At 52.2% G+C, this 10850-nt stretch overlaps 1 protein-coding gene across 2 annotated transcripts in view; it reads right to left on the reverse strand.

The window, feature by feature from the left end:
- The window catches only part of MAPRE1 (microtubule associated protein RP/EB family member 1), a 28040-nt gene extending 22811 nt beyond the window's left edge, over positions 1 to 5229 (reverse strand). Inside the window, exon 1 of one of the 2 annotated variants that reach the window (XM_056121304.1) lies at positions 5089 to 5229. The gene's annotated coding sequence lies outside the window, so the exon portion shown is untranslated. Of the gene's footprint in view, positions 1 to 4790; positions 4864 to 5088 lie in introns of those variants that run through there. The other variant, XM_056121305.1, reaches the window with a different exon arrangement.
- Between the last annotated feature and the right edge of the window lie 5621 nt (positions 5230 to 10850).

The raw sequence follows: 10850 nt of genomic DNA on the forward strand, positions 1-10850 counted from the left end.
GGCAGTGGTGGTGAGTGACCTTACTATGAACACAGCATCCTGCTATTAGTTCTCTGCTGAGCCTCCAGACTAGGAAGCAGTGGGGTGGAGGACACGTGTGAGGGCCAACTAGGCATCAAGAGTCTCAGGCACTTGCCACAGGAGCCTGACAGCTCTGCAAGTTTCAGCCATGCTCCTCAATGCACAGCAAGCAACGTGGAAGCCCTGGCCATGGGCAGTCACATGCACCTCGTTCCTCTACCCTGCACTTCACTGCCCAGCATTCAAATTCGAAGACTGTCACTGTCCTCCCGTTGTTCATCGATTTGCTCGAGCGGGCCCAGTAACGTCTCTTATCGAATACGTCACGGGTAGCTTGCCAGGCTTGCCGTGTGAGCGAAATACTCTCAGTAGCTTGCCGGGCTCTCCAAGAGGAGCGGAGGAATCAAACTTGGGCCGGCCGTGTTGGCTGCGTGCAAGGCAAACACCCTATCCACTGTGCAATTGCTCCAGCCCTTAAATCTGAAGACACAAAGTTCAAATACTACTACAGACGCCGCGGCCATCCTCATTCATACAACACATGTGGCATGAGCACTATCCTTGGGGGTGGAATCACACGAGCCGGAGAAACAAGCTACCTGTCCAGGGGCGCATACTCCAGTAGAGCAAGGCTCCTAAACATAGCTGACTCACCGCCCCACTACAGTGAAGGAAATACAAAAACAGCACCCCCATGGAAATCAACCTTAAGTGAAAACAGTGCCCACTCCTGGTATCCAAAGCTACTATTGCCCACACTCCTTCCCCTCAACCCCACTCCCGCCACAGAACCAGGATCACCTGCCGGACTTACACAGTAAGGAAAAGTGAGAAGAAAGTCTCTTTAAACAAAGGTTTGAGAGACTAGAGTGATAGTACACTGGGTAGGGCATTTGTCTTGCACATGGCTGACCCAGGTTCAATCCTCAGCATTCTATATGGTCCCCCGAGCATCACCAGGAGTAATTCCTAAGTACAGAGTCAGGGGTAACCCCTGAGCATCACTGGGTGTGACCCAAAAAGCAGAAAAATAAAGGTTTGAGGAGCTGAGGGATGGGTTGAAGAGCTGAAATATGCTTTGCATGCAGGAGGCCTGGATTTGTTTAAGTTCCCAATATCCACCCAGAGTACCATCTCCCAAGTACCACAGCCAAGAGCAGCCCCTGAACATCATAGGTGCATACCAATGGCAAGCACATGGCTTGCATGCAGGCAACCAGGCTTCAATCCCCAGCACTGAGGCAGTGGGGAGAAAGGGGGACCAAGAGGGAATAAGGCTTAACAATAAAAAACACAAATGAAGTCTAAGCTTACAACTCAGGAGGAGGCAGTCCTGTGGGGAGACTTGGGAAGGAGGCAAGAGCCCAATGAGCAAGAGGGAGGGAAGCCAGGTCGTGTCTGGTCTCTGAGGTCCATGTAAAGGAGTTTAGACTTTGTTCTCTAGCGGAGGGGTCAGCTCAGCAGCAGCGCATCTGGCTTGCATGTGAGACCCTCATATTGATGCCCAAGTCATTCCCAAATGTACTGTGTTAAGGAATCCACTGTAGAGTAGAATCACACCTTTAAGTCAGAGCTCACCTAACTGCACTGCTGGCAGAACACAAACGGGAAACAGATACTCGGGAAGATGAACTAAGAGTTGAACTAAGTGAGATCCCTGGGCAGGCCCTTCGGGGCACGCCCCTATATAACAAAACAGTTGCTGTCAGGCCAGAGTGAAAGGACACTGAGTCAGGCACTTGCACACGGCTGATCCAGGTTAGATCCCCGGCATCCCATATGGTCCCCTGAGCCCCGACAGGATGATTCCTGAGTACAGAGCCAGGGGTAACCACTGAGCACCAGTGGGTGTGGCACACAAAAAAAACAAAAATAAAAATAAATTTTAAAATATAAAACCATCACTGTCATAGGACCCTGACATTAGAAATGCTTCCTAATATTACCAATACCAAAGAGACACCACGTGACTACATGCTCCTAATGGCATTTTGCCCCCACCAGCTAGTGGTCAGGGTTAAGAGCTGCTCTGTCTTCTACTTCCCAACCTCCTGCCCGAGGCCACTGCGAATCACACAGCTAAGAATCTAGGCTCTCCCTAGCCAATCCACACTCTCAGAGGGGGATAACAAGGACAGGAAAGGTAACAACTTCTCAGGCCTGTCCCCCACACCTCCAACCCCCACGGCCCTCTGCACACAAGAGGGCCTCAGCAAATACCATTTGTTCTCAGGCTGGCAGGCTAGTGCCAAAGAGAGAACTCTACCTTGTAAACTTCTCTTCAGAAAGCAAGTCATCAACACTCTTACATTCTGAAACTCAGATAATCAGATCAGAAGCCAACACAACTCTGGTCCCCGACACCACACTGAGGAGTGTGGCCCCAGCACCACATTCAAGCCTTCACACTGATTCTCGTCTTCCTTTTGTTTTATGTTTGGGGGCCACACTGGGCAATGCTCAGGGCTTACTCCTGGCAGTGCTCAGGGGACCATACGGGATGTGTAAGGCAAACACTCTACCCGCTGTACTCACTCTCAGGTCCCTCATCTCCACTTCGGAACCTCTCCAGAGACAGATTTGGGCTGAAAGGAATTAGCCCTATGCTGAGAACAGTGGATTTCAGGCCATGAGGACCTGTTTGAACGGGAGGCTGTCACTCATTAGGTGGATGGCCCTGGGCAAGTTACTTAACTTTAATACACCTCAATTATCTCACTGAGCTAATGCCACCTATCTGAAGAGGAAAATGGGGAGGCTCAAATGAGATAAGGTACATAAAAGCTGAGCATGGTGTACCACACACAGAGGCGCAGGGAAGCAACCATCCTCTTATCTTCAGTAGCAAAAACAATTCCAGCATCCTGCCACCAATCCCTCAAACTGATCCACTCCAAATCTTCAAAATTAGTCTGAGATTGTTTCACTTTGTTCTTACACAATAGCCAGGGAAATATGTGGGCCCAGAGAGTGTGCACCAGGCGGGGCACGCATGGGGCACGCAGGAGGCCTGGGTTCCATCCCTGGCACCCACATGGTCTCCCAAGCATAGCCAGGAGAGAGCCCCCATCCAAGTACCAACCCAGAAACAGCCATCAAGTACTGCTGGGCAAGTCAACATCAACAAAATCAGGGAACACACCTCCCCCAGCTGACAGTCCCTGTGTGAAAGGCTGAAACGCTCACTGTGTATAAAATGCTCTTATCAGGTACCAGAGGAGGCACAACCAGACAGGCCGAGTCCTGAGAATCTCTTCTGGCAATACTCAAACATACACTGCGCAATGTATGTGTCCAGACACCATAAAATGAAAGCAGCTGGTCAAGCCACGTGTCTGCCGACCACACCCCAGCTCAGAGAACGTTAATGGCCTTTCATCATCATATAATTTAAAACTCTTTCATTAGCAGAACATTAATACCTGCACCATATGCGCTGCAAAACCTGCAGCCACTAAATACAGGAGGTGAGGCACCCTGTGGATGCGCAATAAACATCCCTGACTCAATCTATTAATTGGCTCTTCCAGGCAGTCAAAACAGAACCCAGTTCTCAGAGCTACAGCTACCTCCAGCTCCTCCTCAGCAAGAATTCCACTGGACAGAAGATCCCTGACCACTCGGGAGCCTCACCCTTACAGACTTCTGATTTCACAGGCCTGGGGAGATGGCTCAGGGGTTAGCATGCAGACTTTGCATATGGGAACCCCGGGTTCCATCCCTGGTCACTGCAAGGCCCCTGGTCACTGCAAGGTGCAGCCCCAAAACAAAAGGAACATCAATCCAGGTTTGTGGCTTGTTCCGGGTTTTTGTTTTTGTTTTTGTTTTGTTTTGTTGGGGGGGGGGGGGAGTTGGCATGAAAGAGGGAGGTCTGGGCCACACCCAGGCAGGGTATGGGTTTACTACAACTCTGCACTCAGGGGATCACCACTGGTGTTGCCAGGTACAGACCCAGGTCAGCCACCTGCCAGGCGAGCGCCTTACCCGCTGTCCTCTTTCTCCAGCCCTGGTCTTGACCGATTAAGTAAGGTCCCTCTAGGCTCCTCGGTGTCTCCCTGCTTCGGGCTGTCCTCGCGGGCTCCTAAGCGCAGACCGACTGAAGAATCCTGGCTGATAAACAGCCCGGTCCGCTCAGGGCACCTTCCGGAGCCCCACGGAAAAAAAGGGGATGTGACTCAGTCGGTCAGCCCTCGCCCTCCCCCTCCCCGTGAAAGGGAACGAGGTGCTGCTGAGCGCCTCGGGGACGAGCACGCCCTGACCCGGGTGCCCAAACCCCGCAGGACGGACGGACGGACGGACGGACGGCCGGACGGACGCACCACGAGGACATTCGCCTCCAGCCGGCTCTGCGCCTCGGAGCGGGAGTGGGCAGCACGGGGTGGGGGGTCACACCCCACACCCCTCCGAGTGTCAGCATCCCCATCCGCGACGTGCTCCGACACGACCCGCCCCACCCCACCCCGCCCCGCCACTGCCGCTGTCCGCGCCCCCCACGGGGGTCCACGTCCTGCTCTGCAGGCCCCGCCGCGCCCGAATACCTGTTGAACCCGGGGCCACGCTCGCGGCGCTCCCCGGCACCGAGAGGCCCCTGCCGCCCTCCCACCCGCATTGTCCCTGTTCCACCGATGACAGCGCCGAGACCCCCCCCCTACACACTCCATCCCCTCCCTCCGCCCGAGGCTCAGCAAGCACCTGCCCAAGGTCGCGGGGCCGGGGAACGCACGGCCGGGACCCCCCGCGCCCCTCCCCCTCCCCGCATCCCCCGCTACCTGCGAGCGCAGCCGGCCCGGAACCCGCCGCCGCCGCCGCCGTCGGATCCCCGCACGCCGCCGCGGCCCGGAAGCCCCCCACGCCGCCCGGGGCAGCCCCCACTTCCGGCGCAGGCCCCGCCCCCCGCGGAGCGGCCGCCGCGCGCGCCGGGTCGCGGCCCCGCCCTGGCCGCCCCCCCTCCCCGCCGCCCCACGGGCTCTCACACACTCACACGCGCGCTCCCACGCGGCCCGCGCCGAGGAGAGCGGCCGGCCCGCCGCCCCGCGCCCGCCGCCCCGCGCCCGCCGCCCCGCTCACCGGCTCGGCGGAACCGCTCCACGACGCGTGACCGGCTCCGGTTCCGTCTTCGTCTCGTTCAAACCGCCCGACCCCGCCCGCGCGCCCGCGCGATGACCTCACAGGCACCGCCCCCCGTGACGCGCCGACGTCCGGGCTCGTCAGCGGCCCCGGCGGCTCCTTTTATAGCGCGGGAGTCGGCGGCGCGCGGAGCGGGGCGGAGCCTGGCTTTCGATTGACGGCCCGGCGCCCAGTGGGGCGGGGCGGCGGCGCCTGGCGACCGGAGTCACGTGGGGCGGCGCCGCCAATGAGAGCCCTCTGCAGCCCGCTTTGGCGCTGGGACTCCGCTAAGAAGGCGGGACCCGGATACAAATTCCCCACCCCTGCAGCCAAAAATCGCCCTACAATGAAACTCGACCAACACGGGCTGTTGGATAATGAATAAAGGCATTTGACGGGTGATTGGAGGAAGCCTCAGAGACCTTCTGTGCCAGTTCATAATCACCTTTGTAATCTTACCATCCGCTTCACCTTTTTTGTTTGGACCACACCCGGCAGTACTCAGCACCTACTCTGGGCTCTGTGCTCAGGGATCACTCCTGGCTGCACTTGGCGGACCATATGCGGTGCCGGGACTTGCTGGACCATTTGCGGTGCCAGGGGTCCAACCCAGATCGGTCGCGGGCAAGGCAAGCAAGCGCCCTGGCCCCCCTCCCCTGTACGATCTCTGCAGCCTTCACGCTCCCTTCACCTTCTTTTTGACTTGTTTACACCTCTGTTACCTGCCGCTACATAAGTTCCATAAAAGCAAATACCTTTGAGTCCCGTTGGTGGCTCTATCCCACGTCATGATATATGAGTGCCCTAGAGAGTCCTGCTGTGGAAGAACCAGGCCCAGCAGATAAAGAAGAAACTAAGGCTTAGGGAAGTCAAATAGATTAGTCCAGTCTCACGGAGGCAGACCAAGGTTTCAAGTTGGTTTCCTTGTCCAGATATCCCTTACTCACATATCCAACAGATATTTTTCCCTGATTACTCAGACCTTAGCAATTTGATGGTGAGTAAGAGTGACCATAGCTTCTGAGCTCCTTAAAGTTCCCAGTCTGGGTCTGGGGAGACAGCTGACAGGACTGGAGCTAATCCCTTGCATCTGCAGGTTCTGGAGATGGATCTCCCAACTATATCAGGTCTATAATATGGGGCGAAATAGGCGTTAGCAATGCTACAAACCCTCCTCTCCAAAATTAATTGGGGTTTTTTTTTGGGGGGGGGTTACACCCAGCAATGCTCGGGGGTTACTCCTGACTCTGCACTCAGGAATTACTCCTGGCATGCTTGGGGGGACCGTATGGGATGCTGGGGATCAAACCCTGGTTGGCCACGTGCAAGGCAAACGTCCTGACCAGTGTATTATCATGCTGGCCCCAGCCCCCAGATTAATTAACGCTTAAAGTTTCCAGGAGGGAGAGTCAAAAGGGGCAGATCTAATGACACAGATCACCATTTAATAACTGCACAGTGGGTAGGGCGTTTGCCTTACACGCAGCCAACCCGGATTCAATTTCCAGCATCCCATATGGTCCCCCCGAGCACCGCCTGGAGTAATTTATCAGTGCATGAGCCAGCAGTAACCCCTGTGCACCACCAGGTGTGACCCAAAAAGAAAAAAAAAACACCATTTAATAACTGCAACACTGACCTAATGCTAGGCAGGAGTGTGACTGGAATGGCAGCACCTGCATTTTGTGGAATAGGCACCTGGCTAGCCTTTCTGGACCACGTATCCCTTAGGTAGTGATTGAAGAGAGAGAGGTGTCGATGGGAAGACTGAAAAGCGGCTCTAGGACATGAACTGGATATCCCCTAATTGGGAGGTGGGTTGCTATTTTAACAAGCATCATTGATTGTTGCTTTCCTGCTACAATACTGAGACGTCTGACCTCCGCTGAGCAGCATGGGAAGGCTTCCCAGAGAGGAAGCTCGAACTGCAGGTGAAGTGCGAAGCTGGCCAGAGGGGTGAATTGGAAACAACATTGGAGAGGAAATGGCAAATGTCATTCCATAATATCCACTGTGAGGACTGTGAGGCTATCGGGAATTGACAGAAGCATGGATATTGCAATCAATATATTCACAAGTGCTCTAAGGGAACATGTTTCACCCACCATAGAACACAGCAGAACAGGTAGTTGCCAGCAGGCCAGGTAAATTTTTCTAAGTAGCAAAACAAGCAAGTCTTGACAAGCTCAATCCTGACTTGGCTCTAAGTTAGAATTAAAAATGTGTAAAGTTCTGAAGCCACTCCCTGCCCATAGTACCTGCTCAAAACATGTCCATGATTCCAGAAGCCTTTATAATGAATAAAGGCTCAGTTTAAGTCAATATTCAGTGAACATTGGTCAGCACTGCTAAAAGGTCATTTGGGTTGATGTGAGATTTTGAGGGGTAAGGAGAGATCAGTGGAGGAAACCAAATTGGGTGTCAAAGGCTGGGAATATAGCAGTAGAGCACTTGCCTTGCATGAGTGAAGCCCTGGCTTCTACCAAGGATCAGAAGAGAGTCTGGACCTGGTTCTAGAAGCACAGGTCTTCAGAGATTTCTGAGCAAGAGCTTCCTACATAGAATCATCTATCTTCCTGGAGACCACACTGAGACCACAGAGAATGAGAAGGCCATTCAGGGTCCTCACTCCACCCTGGGAAGAGATTAGCCACAGTTTTCTGGGTCATATTGAGTTCTGACTACCAAAGTTTTGAAAAACGAAATGAAGAATTTCCACCCAACAGAAGGAATAGGTTTAGAGATTTCAAACTGTATCTTTTAGTTTGGTGTTTTGTTTCATCTGGGGGCCACACAGAGTGCTGTGGGGGGTTAGGGTTAGGGTCAGGGTTAGAATGTCCAGGATTGAACCCGGGTCCGTGGCTGCACACCCCTGAATCCCTGCACCATCTCTCCAGCCCCTTCAAGCTTTATCGTTAGTGTGACTGTTTCACTATGTGAACTGATTTAATTATCACAAAAATGGTAGTCTCTTCTCCAAAGACAAAACCCCATGACTTCAAGGCCTGAGTTTTTCTTTCATTGTTCTGCTGTTGTTATGGTTTGGGGGGTCACACCTGGTGGTACTCAAGAGTGACCCCAGCCACGCTTAGGAGACGTGCAAAAAACGTGGGATCTAAACCAGGTCTGAAGTACGGGAAGCAAATGCTTTACTTCCTGTACTATCTCCCACCCCCAAACTATGTAGTTGGTTTGGGGGCCACCACACACCATGGTGCTCAGGGTTTGCTCCTGCTGGTACTCAGGTGCAGAGGATCAAACTGGAATCTGCTTCATATAAGATAAGACTTACCCAGGTATTATTTTTCTGGCCCTCAGGACCTTAGTTTCACATATGTCTGATAAACATATTCAATTTAAAAAATGGTGTTGGAGGGGGCCAGAGTGATAGTATAGCGGGTGATGTTTACCTTGCATACAGCTGACCTGGGTTTCATCCCTAGTACCCTAAATGGTCCCCTAAGCCCTCCAGGACTGATCCCTGACTACAGATCCAGGAGTAACTCCTGAACACAGTCAGAGCAAACACAAATGGTATTGAAGAAGCCTCACAAATTCATGGAGAAAAGTACTACAAATATTATTTGTTTGGGGGGGCCTGGGAGTTTAGAGGCCATACCCAGTTATGCTCAAGAGTAACTCCTGGTGATGCATTCAGAATCATTCCTGGCAGTGCTCAAGGGATCATATGGGATGCCAGGGATCAAACCCAGGTCAGCCACGTGCACGCCAATCACCTTTACCCGCTATGTGATCTCTTTAGCTCTAAGTATTAATTATAATACTGTGCTGAGATTATTATTAATTATAATACTGTGCTGAGATTATCTTTATTTTCATCAAGGAAGACTCAAATTAGGGGTGGCTCCTAATCTCACCTAGAATTGGGGACAAAAAAGGCTTCCTGGAAGAACTGAGACCTACCCAGCCATGGCGCGAAGGCTGTAGCAGGCAGATAACAGCGAACACAAAGCCTTTACCACATCCAGTGCAATCCGCCTGCTCGGGACCACACTGAGAGGGTCAGTGTGAATGAAGCTCAGAGAGCACCTGTGGGTTCTGGCACCAGCCCTTCCTGCACTGCTGTTTGCAGGTTTCAATTAAAAATCTGAAAAATAACCAGATGCAATAAGTGATTCTGAAATGAGCACTTGAACAAAAATATAAATTTCTTCCTCTATTGAGACATTCTTTGGGGCAACTGGGAAAATGCACATTGAAGAGACGGCATATTTGCAGTTCACTCTCAAACACTTCCAAGTAGCTGGAGCAACAGCACAGCGGGTAGAGTTGGCCTTGCATGTGGCCAACCTGGGTTCCATTCCCCTGTATCGCATACGGTCATCCTGAGCACCGCCAGGAGGAATTCCTGAGTGCAGAGCCAGGAGTAATCACTGAGCATGGCCAAGTGTGATTCCCAACCCCCCCTGAAAAAGCCCCCCCAAAATCAAATAATAACAGGAAAGGGAGGATGAGCAAATAAATGAGTACAATGTTAACATCTAGGAACGTGAATCATGAATGAACACTTTGTCCTTTTCTTGCAGCTTTTCTTTTTTCCTCTTTTTGGAGTTGGGGGGTGCAGTTCGGGTCACACCAGGGGCTTCTCCTGACTCTACACTCAAGGAATCCTCCCGGCAGTGCTCAGGGGACAATATGAGATGCTGAGATCGAACCTGGCTCGGTTCGACTTGACCATATGCAAGGCGAGCACCTTACCAACTATACTATCTCTCTGACCCCATTCTTGCAACTGAGCCTGACATTTTTGGTTTTGTTTTGAGGCCATACTCAGTTGGCTGTGCTTGGGTGGAACCTGGGGCTCCCATATGTCAAGAATGTACTCAGCCCATTGAGATAATCTCTCTGGCCTCTGAAATTTTTTCCTGTGGGGTTGGAGTAGTAGTACAGTGGCTAGGGTGCTTACCCTGCACAGAGCCAGCCCAGAATGGATCCCGGACTCCCATACGGTCCCCCAAATCTACCAGGAGTGATCCCTGAGTGCAAACCCTGAGCACTGCAGGGTGTAGTTCCAAACCAAAAAAATAAAATGAAATTGTTTTTGTGTTTGGGGGGTTTGAGGCGACAGCCACTGGTGCTCAGGGACTATGCATGGCTCTGTGCTCAGGATTATCCCCAACGGTACTTGGGAGACCATATACAGTGGGGGTCAAACTGGAGTCAGCCACATGCGAGGCAAGCACTTTACCTCCTATACTATCTAGCCCTGAAATTATTATTTTGTTTGTTTGGGGACCATACTCAGCAGTTCTCAGGGCTTACTCCTGGCTCTGAGCTCATGAGGGATTACTCCTGACAAAAGTGGTGCGGGGGATGGCATGTGGGTCAGGTGCACGCAAGACAAGTATCTTACCCACTCAACCAGTATTTCCCTGGCTCAATTTTTTAATTTAAAAAATATATAAGTAGGCTGGAGCAATAGTACAGCACGTAGGGCTCTTGAGTGGCTAATGGCTCATGAGTTCAACCCCTGAGACTTTATATGGTTCCTGAGCACTACCAGGAGTAATTTCTGAATGCAGAACAGGAGTAAACTCTGAGCACCACTGGGTGTGGCTCAAATACGTACACATATATACATATACATACATATGGAATTATTCAATGGAATGAATGTATGTTTTATGTGGACGATCTGGGTTTGATTCCCAGTACTACATGGTCCCCTGGCACCACGGGGAGAGAAACTCAAGCACAAAGCC

This window comes from Sorex fumeus, unplaced genomic scaffold, assembly GCF_029834395.1.
Source record: "Sorex fumeus unplaced genomic scaffold, SorFum_2.1 ptg000044l, whole genome shotgun sequence".
NCBI classification, from domain to species: Eukaryota; Metazoa; Chordata; class Mammalia; order Eulipotyphla; family Soricidae; genus Sorex; species Sorex fumeus.